The sequence below is a fragment of the Carcharhinus amblyrhynchos genome, chromosome 8, assembly GCF_965287045.1.
Source record: "Carcharhinus amblyrhynchos chromosome 8, sCarAmb.v2.hapA, whole genome shotgun sequence".
Lineage (NCBI taxonomy): Eukaryota > Metazoa > Chordata > Chondrichthyes > Carcharhiniformes > Carcharhinidae > Carcharhinus > Carcharhinus amblyrhynchos.
Window position 1 is genome coordinate 47,721,112 of NC_137331.1, and position 13,187 is coordinate 47,734,298.

The following is a 13,187-nucleotide window of genomic DNA, read 5'->3' on the forward strand; positions in this document are numbered from 1 at the left end:
CATGAATTTCTAGGCCATTCTGTGTTATGAAATAACAGGCTGAAATTTATAAGAAATGCTCTATTATGTCTTTGTATATAAATTATGAGTTTGTATTAAATACAGAGATTCAAGGTTATTGTAACATACAGACCTTTTGTGTTGTATTTGCTGATAATATGGGATACACTAGGACTCAATTTGTGGGTCCTGTGTTTCATTACATTGGATTTTTATAAATATGTGGGAAAAACCATGAAGAAAAACTTTTTGAGCAATAATATCATCAACACAAAGTTAGAACATGTATAGACAGATAATTGTCAAAAATTACCAATTTAGCGATAACTATTTAAGAGTGACATTTTACCACTGTAAATCCCATGTAAGAAACCTAAATGCAATATGTTGCAAAGACATATCTTTATATACCAATACATTGCATTGTTTGCCTCTTTATCTTTGTTATCGCCATCTTTCCAGTTATTTTCCTCCCTTCTGCCATTTATTTCTTTTTTCAGTTTGCTAGTCACTTACTTCCTTGTCTAATTTGGTTTTAGATCTGTCAGAATTACGTCCCTTTGCTTCAAGCTCTTTATTATTTGTTTTTTTCCCTCTGATACATGCTTCTTTATCTGCCACGTGAACCAACTTGTATAGAGCTGAATGTGGCATTTCCCTGTGTGATAACATAAAGTGAATCTTTATTACGGTAGTTCCTATGTTTTAATGAAAATAACACGCAGAGAGGTTGCAGGCTGAGAAACGAGAAAGCAGTATTTCTTACATAATGACTTCCACAGTGGTTGTATCTTTACTCTTGCAAATTGCTCTGAAATATCAGTATTTGAATGCAATATAGCACTTCAAAGCCTGACTTCAATTTTGTTCTTGGGCGAGTAAATAATTTTCTTTTGAAGATATTCTCAATGTCTAATTATTACCATGGATGTATACAGCAACTAAAGTGAAATTGTGGTTCTGCCTTTAATGAAAATAATACGTCCAATCTGATAAGCTTATTGGTACATTTGGTTGCATCTATAAATTGCATGAAATTGCTCATGAACTGTGAGTATGTTATTTGTGGTGTTATAAATCATTGTCATTTGAAGAATTGATTTTCTTTGACCATTTCTGATACTAATCATTTTGTTGATGGGATCTTGTTGCAAAATGTTCTTTGTGCAGTTTTTCTCCATTCAGAGTGGAATGTCAAATGCAATTAATTTTTCGTTACCCATTTCTCATCCCTTTTGTTCTGGATATATCACTGGGATTGGGAAAAGCAGCAATCTCTCACCACGTATCAACTTGGCAAGTTGGAGTTGGGATTTCCCTTTGGCTGAATTCTCCAGTTGGGCAATGTGTGCATGTGGTTATGCAAGCTCAAGCCATTGAGTGGTGACTTTGTTCATTTCAAACGAACAATGACTGAAATGGGCCTCATGGAATATGCAGGGACGTCACAAACTAGGACAAAATGCATTGGAAAAGAATGTCTGAATCCTGAAGTGTGAACTCAACCAGGCCAGAAAAGTTGGTAGTGAACAGACTCCAGCAGGCCCAATGCCATTTCTCACTCTAATGAGCATTGATTGACAGAAGGCGGGGCTTCCACGCAATTGATCGGCCTGCAGCTTTCTGGTCGTTCCAGGAACAGCACTACAGTGGCCAGAGGAGGCACTGCAGCTAGCTAACTGGAACTAAATGCAGGAACTGGAGGAAGGGCAAGTTGCCAGGGACAGCGGGAGGTGGGGGATGGATTGTGGGGGAGATTGGGAGGCTTGGGTCAATCACGGTCTCAGAGGAGAGGGGGTGTACTGGAGGTTAGTGAACCCTAAGGGAAGGGTGCTGCCAGTCAGAAGGGGGATTCTCATGGCAACGCCCACCCACTGAGATCAAATTTTGTTCAATTTTAGGTTCCCCCCGATCTATCATCCACCTGTCAGCCTTAGTGACCACTTAAGGGCTTTCCTTCTGAGACCCTGCCCAGCCAAGTGTAAAATTGCAATCAGATTGGGGCGAGTTGGAATTGTCAAGAGAAACCTGTCTGTGCAATTTTAAGCTCTGTCCCCACCCGGTCCCCCTCCCCCCCCATCCCCCAACCTCCCTTGTCCATCTCTGCACCAACTGAGGCGGTGGGGGGGGGTGGAATATAAATTTCCTCCAGGTTCCTTGCAGCAATACCACAGAAATTAATCTTCCATTTTAGGAGACTCATGGACAACTTGGAGAGCTGGCAGCTGAAGTCTGAGTATGCAGGTGAGACCTTGATTTCACATCTCCTCTGAAGCACTGCACCTCTGTCAAGATAGCAGTCCTTTGCTCGTGCTCTGAAGTGTTGACATAGTTTGTGTTCGTGCCGCATGTCCACATGGTATTTAAATCTACATTCCAGCATCAGTTTGGTTTACTTGCATTAGGGAGATGAGGTGATTTTTTTTTTAGACGTGCAGAAGGATCCAGTTTTTTGGTGGCAGCAGAGGATAAGAACATCTTAAATAATATAAAATCAAGATTCATAAATTGTATGAGCATGTTCATAATATGTCTCCTAGCCCTGATCATATTTACTCTTTTCTTGAAATCTGATGGTTTCTATCTGCCCCAAGAACTTATGAAAGTTAAAGATCTGGTTTTAACAAACAATTGACGAACATAAAGCTAAACTTTATTTATTAGTCACAAGTAGGCTTACATTAACACTGCAGTGAAGTTACTGTGGAAATCCCTGAGTTGCCACACTCTGGTGCCTGTTCGAGTACGCTGAAGGAGAATTTAGCATGGCCTATGCACCTAACCAGCACATCGTTGGACTGAGAGTGGAAACCGGAGCACCTGGAGGAAACCCACGCTGACATGGGGAGAATGTACAAACTCCACACAAACAGTGACCCAAGCCGAGAATTGAACCCGGGTCCCTGGTACTGTGAGACAGCAGTGTTAACCACTGTGCCATCATCACTGAGATTTGTACTGTACAATTGATTGCAATGTAATATTCATTGTAACATTCTGCTTTTAAAAAAATCCTATTTTTACATTTCATTTCTCATCGAAACTCGTCTTTGATTCGCTAATGTGAGGTTCTGTTTCATGTTACCACAATGGATACCAACAGTTTTATTGGGTCGCAGAAAGCTTTTGTGTAAGCAATTGGGAATTGCATTTGTTGGATGTGTGGCACTAATATATTAAATAGAGCATGTTTTATCTAGTCTGGGAATGACTACAGACTTACAATTATAATAGCATTCAGATCACTGGCAATTGACTGTTTCTCAGTTTTGGGAGCACACCTGTTTATGTATCGTTTTACATTGTCTTGTCTTTGTAATCACCCTCATTTCATACTGTCTGCCTTTGAAGTCATGGAGCTAGGAAAGCATTGTCCTCAACTGTGCATGTCCATTCACTATTTTGAGCACGGCGATTGTGCTTTAAAATAGTTTCACCTCAATCTTCTGGTCTTGCTGACAGTCCAATCCTGCAGCATGGGGTGAAATCAATGGGAAATCCTATTGTACAACAGCGGGAGTGGAAGATCCTGCCACTGGCGAGTGTCACGTCGCCTCCCAGCGGCTGAGAAACAGGAGAATCCCATCCATTGTCTTTTATTCTGGCAAGGGTGTATGATTGAGAGCAAACCCAATTTTCAGTGTAACTGGTGACAAAATCTCTATGCTCTCAATCATACACCCTAAAGATACTCAAATTGTACTCACCTGGTGTACAAGAATTACAGCACATTAACAAAGAAACAAACCAGATAAATACCACACAACCCTCAGGCCACAACCAACTCAACATATTCCCCAAAGGAAAGGAGACCCACAAACTATTAAACCTCAATCTTTATCTGGTTTGTTTCTTTGTTAATGTGCTGTAATTCTTGAACAGTAGGTGAGTACAATTTGAGTATCTTTTACTTTTTTTAAGCTGGGTAGTGCCACAGCAGCGTGATGGATAGGTGGTTTGATGCAGAGATGGTTGAAATGGCCTCATGAGTCCTTGTAGTGGGTAAGGGAATTGCCCTGTTAGTACTATTGGGGTCATATTTTTCTTTTGTATTTTGGTTATCATGGGACTAAGGAATCCTTGCTTGTTTCCTGAGAAAGTACTGACAGATCATGTATCCTGGAAAAGACCGGGTCTTTTTTTTTCTCTGTCGTTGCGTCTTTAGTGCTGTTACAGAGTTAGGATTTATGTTTTGGTGCACATCCAGGCATAGATGACTAATCCTTGTATATTTGGCCTTGTTAGGTTGGTCTTTTTTGATTTTGCTGTGCAGGCATTGACAGTAGTTATGTGATTATTTGGCCCATGGAATGTATGGTGGGCATATTATCCAGTTGTTAAGGTTTCTCTGATGAGGGATGATGGGTTTAATCTTGTTGATAGAAGGGCCTAGATGGCACTCTTGGCGAACCTGGAGACAGGGAAAGTTGGCATGTAAGAGTGCTGAGAGTATTCTTGGTTTCTTGGCCCTTATTGTAGAATGTTGTTGAGCAGGTCAGTGCAGTAGTGGCTGTTTATCTCAGTTAGTTAGATGGGGTGGTGGGGGGGGCAAGTTGCTTGTACCAATGCCGGTACCCTGATATTTCCCTTTTCTGAATTATACTTCATTGCTTGGAGGCCCTGTGATGCTGCATTCGGCTCTTATATATTACCCCAAAAGGAATCTTGTATATTTTGTGGCCATTTCTATGTTATTCTGTGAAGGAGGGTTTGCACCACAGGGCTATGGGCTCATGAGTTTTATCCTGTCGCCCTGAGATCCCACTCCCTTTCTGGTATCCTTTGTTTATTTGTACGAGAGCTGATGCCGATTGCAATGATGGATAATTGGAATCATTTATATGAATATTCACTGGTCTTTTCTGTATGTTATTGTGGAATAATGATTACTCTGTACTGTACGAGTTTTTGGGATTTGTTGCATTTCATGGCAAATGTAAAATGATAACTTTAAAATAAAAATATTCTGAATAATATGTCACAAAGATTAACAATCTGGTTAAGATCAACCAAGACTTCAAAAACAAATATTTGATTCAATTTGCACATATTTTCAACGACATTCTGAAATAAATCTATATTGGTTGTTTTGACTTTGAATGCTTTGGTGCCAAGGGTTAGCAACTACTTGTCAATAAAAGCAGGAAAAAACCTACTTATCTAAATATTGGGCAGCTTTTAAAACAATTTAAGCAAGACCTATTGAAGTTAAGATAACAAAAGGATAACAAACAGATATTGGAAAATGAAAAAAAAACTGACCGAGAAGATGACTGTTTAATTTGAGTCACGAACAGCAGAAAATATAAACTAATTCTAATTCTGTATGTCAAGCAAGCAAGATACTTAGCTGAAACAAAGTTGATAAGAAAATCTCCTCCTTTCAGCAAGTGAAAGTGAGGGGGATCTGCCACAATCTATCTAAATGACTGCAGGAAAAAAAACGAGAGAGAGAGAGAGAGAGAAAAGGATCAATGGGATAGGGAGCAAGTTAAAGTGGATGAAATTCAGCTAAGGTAGACTGTAAGGTCAGCTGACGTGAGTAATGATCATCTGAGCAGATAAGGAGAAAAATAATCAAAACTTATTAACTGCTATCCGTAAATCATATTTCCCAAGAGTAACCTTCAGGAGCTCTGCGGAGTCACAAATATTGTACACATACAAAGTCCACCAAAGAGACTCATCACAGGTTGAGTCAATTTTGGTGAGTACATTACTCTGTCTTTACATGGCATGCAATCATGGCATCACTAGCTTAGCTTCACAATGGCAGTGTTGTTTCAGGTGGTCCGATAACTATTATTGTTTGTGCTTTTGGGTGTTCTGGAGCTGAAGAAGTGTGTCTTCAGTCAGATGAAGAGAGGGAATGTACTTTGTCTGATGTTCCTGGAGGTGGAATAATGGGGCAGTGAGGAATAACAGGACAGGATGAGTAGCTCAGGAGGAAAACATTACTGCAGCTAGCAGTGAAATTGGCACAAACTTGCATGCTTGTTTGGCAACGATCGCATGACAGTTGGTATAAATGGCAGTGAAATTATATGCAGACCCTTGGGGGGGGATTTCTCAAGATACCTTCACAACTACTTATTACGATAGTACATTATTTAGAAAATTGACCAACCGTATTACTGTGCACTATATTGTATGTAACACAAAGAGATAACACAGCAGCACATCATCACTAAATACACATTGCACTACTACTCGAAGATACAACAAATTAACTTAAATGTTGCAGTCAGTGCATTCTTTTCAGTTGTAATAGGATCACTTTATGAAAAAAAGAGAAAAATAAAGTTGAATGGAAAGGCAGGCCTTGAGGGAAAAAGTCTTTAATTGGAGTATTGTGGATTTATATTGCCTTCTGGGCAGATAGCCTGCTTCTATTAACTCCTCCTTCCAGCTCCTACCATGGTTTATTGCTGTGTTTCATCACCAGACAGGCATGTTCCATTTCACAAATACCTTGTGCAGCACTTCAACTATTTGTGGTAAATTGTAGCGCTCTGGCCATGCAATAGAAGTAATAGAACCACTAATTGATCAGACCAACTAGTGTGAAAGGTGTAGAAGAGCAAATTTGCAGGGAAGTTGCAGAGAAGTGCAAGAGCCGTAAGAGTCGTGATATTAGAGGACTTAAAATGCCCTAATGTAGACATTTAAATTGTGGATGGGATAAAAGTTTCTGATGTGTGTTTTTAATTGGTAGCCATAATGTAGAGATGCCAGCATTGGACTAGGATGGGCACAGTGAGTCGTTAGCATTGATAAATCAGTGGAATATTGCAAATGTTACACCATTGTTCAAAAAAAAGGTGCAAGGAGAAATCCAGCAATGACAGGCCTGTCAATTTATGTTTGAAGATAGGAAAGCTTAGAGATGTTAATGTGGAACAAAATTAACACTCTCTTGAACAAGTGTGGGTTAATTAAGCAAAGCCAGCCTGGATTTATTACATGAAAATCATGTTTAACTAACTTGATTGAGTTTCTTGAGGTAATAAAGAGGGTTGCGGTGATTCATTTGGATATCCAAACAGTGCTTGATACAGTGCCATGCAATAGGCTTGCATGCAAAGTTGAAGCAAATGGAATAAAAGGGATAATGGCAGCATCAATACAAAGTTGTCTGAGAGACGGAGCAGTAGTGAGTGGTTGTTTTTCAGACTGGAGGAAGGTATACAGTTTGGTTCCCCAAGGCTCAGAATAATGACCACTTAATATGTATTCATAATTTAAGCTTGGGTTATACAGGGCACATTTTTACAATTTACAGGTAACACAAAATCTGGAAATATTGTGAACTGTGAGGAGGACAGTGATAGTCTTCAAGAAGACAGAGAGTCATTTGAAATGACTATCCAAGGTGCAGATAAAATGTAATGTGGGAAGTGTGAAGTGATGTATTTTGATGGGAAGAACGAGGGGAGGCAATATCGTATGAAGGGTACAGTATTAAAGAAGGTGCAGAAACAGTGACCTCGGTATACGTGTACAAATTGTTGAAAGTGTCAGGGCAGTTTGTGGAAGCAGTAGAGGAAACGTATGAGAACCTGGGCTTTAGAAATTGAGGCATAGAGTACAGCAGCAAAGAAGTTATGATGAATTTTAAGTTGTGTGTTGTGTCTGATCCTGGGCAGTGCAATTCAGGAAGGGTTTGAAAGGTTTAGATACATAGTTTGGAGAGAATGGGATTGTTCTTTGGAAGGAGGGCATTGAGTGGAGATTTGAAAGAGGAGTTCAGAATCAGATAGGGCCTGAACAGAGTAAATAGGCAGAGGAAACAAATTTAAGGTGATTGGCAAAGAAATCAAAAGCACCAAGAGGAAAAACCTTTTACTTAATGTGGATAGGATCTGGAATACACAGCCTTAGGAGGTAGTGAGGCATACTCAATCACGCCTTTTGAAAGGAATTGGATAAGCACCTAAGGAGAAAACATTGAAGGACCTTGAGGTGAGGGAGGATTGTGGGACTAGCTGAGTTGCTGTTGCGGAGAGTTGGTACCAATTCAACAGACCTCATCGCCTGAGTTTTAATCATTCTAATTCTTTGATCCAAAATGCCTGTTCAGTAAGGAATTATATTGCATGCTCCTTGCTGAGTGATGCTTAGTGGTGTCAGGAACCACATTGTGAGTAGATAACCTATATCTCAGAGGAACCAACTGCTTAACTTGATAGCCTGGACCCTATAAGGCATGAGCAGCAATGGATGTCCCCAGGAAAATATGCGCAGAACTTGCAGAACATCTGGATCATTTCTGCTTAATGAATTTTGTGCTATGTTGTGTGTGTATATATACACAATGACCCACAGGAGCCAGTTTGTGGTGCCATCTATTCTTGGAATGTCACATCTTTGGGAAAAAAATCCTGTAACGCTTTCTGTACCTGCCGTTTCATGGTGTCATATTTAAGGCAGTGATGGCTTTGGTTATGCAGTCTTGAACTGCAAACTGGTCAATCATGGATAATTCTCCATCTGATGGGTGAATTGGAAAGATTGTTTGACAAAAAAGGATTCCTATTTTTACTGCCTTTCACCATCCTGTTCTTTAGCTGCTGCTTGACAGCAGAGGTGATCCCAAGAGTTCATCAATGGCTTCCTTGGATAAAGCATAATTCTGTTGTGCGACACTTCTTGCAGAAATTAAGGTAATTCTGTTAAATCCAGTAGACAAGCTACATGAGCTGGTAATGGGTCGTGGCTACCTTCCCATAGCCTTGAACTTGCCTGGTTGTCTTCTGACCCCCCTCCTTGTCTGTTGCCGTGCCCAGTAAAGTGAGATTTGCTGGTATTCCTGTGCTCGTGTATGGAATGAAGCAGCTCCTCTCGAGTCTTCTGTCCTGAGCCCTGATAAACTGCAGCCTTTATGCAATCTTTACAGCATGTGATATTCATGTGATGAGAGTTGAAACGCGTATTTCTCTTTTAACCAGTGGTTGGATTAGAATTATCAAACTAAAATATTATTTGGGGTTGTGCTTGTACGTCAGCTTGTGTTAAACCACAATAGATGAGCTGAGCAAGCCAAATCCCAGAGGGGAACTTGTCTTACTAATCATAATTTTTTTTGTATTCTGAAAATGATGGAAAAAAGTTACTGATTCCAGGACTATAAAATTCAAGTTACTCTTTTGGGATTTTAAAAACTAAGTGCACAAGATGAGAGTTACATTGTTAAAATGGTCGTACAAAACCTTCCCAACAGAGCCTTCACAATCAGAGCACACAAGTAAACGTCTCGCCAACACTCCTTTATAGATTTTTAACTCTGAATATCCAGTAATTTTACCCAAGGCAAACCCACTGTTACTGGAGTAAAGATAAACCATGCAACTTCTCAAACTCTGCTGTGGACATGTAAGAAAATTCAGAAACAAGACTGCTTCCTGAAACAAAAGAGTGTTATGTTTTCTGGATGGCTGTTTCAGATTTTATACCTTCTGTCAGCACAGATCTGTTCCCAGGATATCTTCCCCACAGAGGCAACACAGTTCAGCTCAACACATTAATGTAAATATCCTTTTTACCTTTCATTTTCAATTCCATTGTCCTCTTTGATCTCAACTTTTCCAAAATATAAAAGTCTTTAATGTTTTCCTGTTGTCTCCCCTTTGGGGTCCAATGAAATTTAATAATCTTCCCATGTTACTTCTGAAATCTTTGTAAATTATGAAAGTTCCTTTGAAATTTAACAGCTGCCCCTATCTATCCTAAATGCAAATTTCTAAACCTAACCTATTTACTTTTAAATCCACTTCATCATGGCCTCTTATTACAAATTTTTGCATTTAGCACTTTTAACCCTTTCATCTCTCAATTCTCCCAGCCAAGTTGTCTCTATTAGTCTTTCCCCAGCTTATTTAACACAGCCCCTCCTCTCTTACACACACACACAGCCGCCTTTGCAGAACAGCACAAAATTTTCCAAAAATATTTTAGAAAAAACATCTATCCTCACCCTAGTTTATTATCCTAACGAATTTTAGAATTGTGGGCGAGGAAAAAAGGTTGGAAACACTCTGTTACTATTAATATAAAATGGGAAGAATCACCAATTCTGCAGTCCCAGTAGGAAGCTGTGCTTATTTGATGTGCAGTTTTGAGATTCCGAAGTACATTGTCATAGCTCTGTCTGTCTGTCTGCTCTTTATTTCTCCGCTCCACTCGGGAATGCAGGATTGAAGAGCTCACCAAAAAAATTACTGCGCGTTGAACACTTCTGCACATTAGCTCTAAACATTATGAAGACTCAAAATGTGTTGTAATGCTTTGATGGATTAATATATGGCTTTATTTTGTTGCATGCTTTCATATGTTCTTATGACTAATTTATCCACAATATGCCTGCATTTCCATCTTCATGGCTTTGTATCAAGTTTTACCCATTGTCTACATCTGTCAAACTTTGTAATGGGCTTTGCTTATGTCAGCTTATGACTATGCACAGTCCAGCCACCGGGTCCTCAGATATTGCTTAATGCTTTCTTTCTGCAAGTCTTTCAACCGCTGTTTTGTTCTTGGGTCATTGCTAAATGAAGGTTTAAACAAAATAAAGAAACTTGCTTCACAACAATATTATATTTATCCATTGATATTTTGTAACAAAAACAAACAGTGCTGGAAAATCTCAGCAGTTCTGACAGCATCTGTGGAGAGAGAAGAGAGCCAATGTTTTGACTCTGGATGACCCTTAGGACTGAGATTTTCCAGCATTTTCTGTTCGTTTTTGTTTCAGATTCCAGCGTTTGCAGTATTTTGCCTTTATCAAACAGTCTTTTATACTCTTTAATACACCATTAAATGCTTTAGTTGCAGAAAACAGGCTCTTCCAGAAACCTGGGTTTCAATTTGATTCTTTTTTGCACTGAATTGTGAACTGAGTATAGATTTTGTAATTTGAGCGCATGCATCATGCTTAACATTCCAGAATTCATCTATCCATACCATTCTGTTAACTAAACTAATTGAAGTATTTTCTGGCATTTTCCACAGTAGTTTTTTAAAATGATTTAAACAAAAACAAACTGAATAACTTTATTGATTTAAATTTTACATTGAGCATTTAGAGAAAGATGGACTGTGTGTGTGTGTGTGTGTGTGTGTGTGTGTGTATGAAGGAGGGGGCAAGGCGAAGTATCCTGATTGCATATATATCATTATACTTTTTTTCTAATAAGTTTCAAAAAATTTAAACTGGGGGCGCAAGAGCAAGACTGGGTTAGAGAAAATGGAAGTGACAGCAAATCCAGCACGACAGAGGGAACAGTCAGTTTGCCATTTGTAATGGGGCACATTGACTAGGTGAGGATTGTTTTCGCTGGAGTTCAGACAAATGAGGGGGGGTGTTCTCAGAGACTTATAAAATTCTAACTGGACTAGACAGGGTAGATGCAAGGAGGATGTTCCCAATGGTGGGGTAATCCAGAACTATTGACAACATCTATTGACTTCAATGCATCAGGGAAGGATTAATTTTTTGCCTCCCATTAACAGGAACCACCCAACCAGGGGAAAATCAAAGACGGCTACCTATTAAAGGAGCTATAAAGTTCAGCTGAAGCTACACATGCAGCTTAAGGTGCTTCCTGTGGTTCTTTATACTGGAGACACTTTGTAGCAATTTTAAAAAAAATTCCCTCCTGCAAATTGGGTCCGGCCTGATTCTCCAGGTGGACCTATTTCAGCTGCTTATTGGTGAGGTGTGGCTGATCTGACCAGGCACACCACAGTTGATCCTAAGGTAATAATTGGAAATTCCTGATATTGCCCTTATGCTTGTTTGATGCTAGTCCACAAGAACATCTTGGTCTCTAAAGTGCAGAGTCAGGACCAGACATATCTATGTTCAGAACAACACATTTGCCTTACCAGTAGCCCCCCACAAAAACATAGAAACGTAGAAGATAGGAGCAAGAGGAGGTCATTTGGTCCTTTGAACATGCATTACGATCATGGCTGATCCTGTTTTCTCCCTATAACATTGATCCCTTTTGTCTCAAGTGCTATACATAACCACCTCATGAATACATTCAATGTTAAGGCATCAATTACTTCTTGTGGTAATGAATTCCACAGGCTCACCACTTTTTGGGTGAAGAAATGTCTCCTCACCTCTGTCCTAAATGGTCTACCCTGAATCCTCAGACTATGACCCCTAGTTCTGGATTACCCCACCACTGGGAACATCCTCCTTGCATCTACCCTGTCTAGTCCAGTTAGAATTTTATAAGTCCCTGAGAACAACGCCCCCCTCATTTGTCTGAACTCCAGAGAAAACAATCCTCACCTAGTCAATCTCTTCTTGTACATCAATCCCACCATTCCCAGAATCAGCCTGATACACCTTCGCTGCGCCGCCTCGAGAGTAAGAACATCCTTCCTCAGAAAAGAAGACCAAAACTGCACACAATATTCAAGGTGTGGCCTCACCAAGGCCCTGTATAATTGCAGTAACACATCCCTACTCCTGTACTTAAAACCTCTTGCAATAAAGGCCAACATGCCATTTGCCTTCTTTACCGTCTGCTGCACCTACACGCTTACCTTCAGCGACTGGTGCACAAAGAGACTCAGGTCCCGCTGCACACTCCCCTCTCCCAATTTACAGCCAATGAGGTAGTAATCTGCCTTCTTGTTTTTGCTTCCAAAGCAAATAATCTCACATTTATCCAAATTATACTGCATCTGCCATTGATTTGCATACCCACCCAATCTGTCCAGGTCATTCTGAAGGATCTTTGCATCCTCGTCACTGTTCACCCACTACCCAACTTGATATCATCTATAAACTTTGAGATGTTACATTTTGTTCTCTCATCCAAATCATTAATACACATGGTGTGTTAATACAATATACAGTAGTCAGATACCTCAGGGATACTAGCTATTGCCTGCCAATTTGAAAAGGACCCATTAACTCCTACACTTTGTTTCCTCTCTGCCAACCAGTTTTCTATCCATCTCAATACAAGTTACAGAAACATAGGAGAGGGTATAAATTTTTGTGGCTAACGTATCTTTCTTCACTTAATATTAATCCTATTTCCTGGTATCTTCCTGACATAGCAGGATTTACACTGGATGCAAAAGAGCCTGAGAATTGTCCCCCTGGTCTCCTGCTCAGTATTTATACTTCAAATGGCACTAAAAAGCAGATTATCTAGTCATTATCT

The 13,187-nt window shown here is 39.8% G+C and overlaps 1 protein-coding gene across 1 annotated transcript in view; it reads left to right on the forward strand.

Moving 5' to 3' along the window:
* The window catches only part of LOC145346986 (lethal(3)malignant brain tumor-like protein 4), a 329,699-nt gene that overhangs the window by 61,408 nt on the left and 255,104 nt on the right, over window positions 1-13,187 (forward strand). The window lies entirely within an intron of this gene.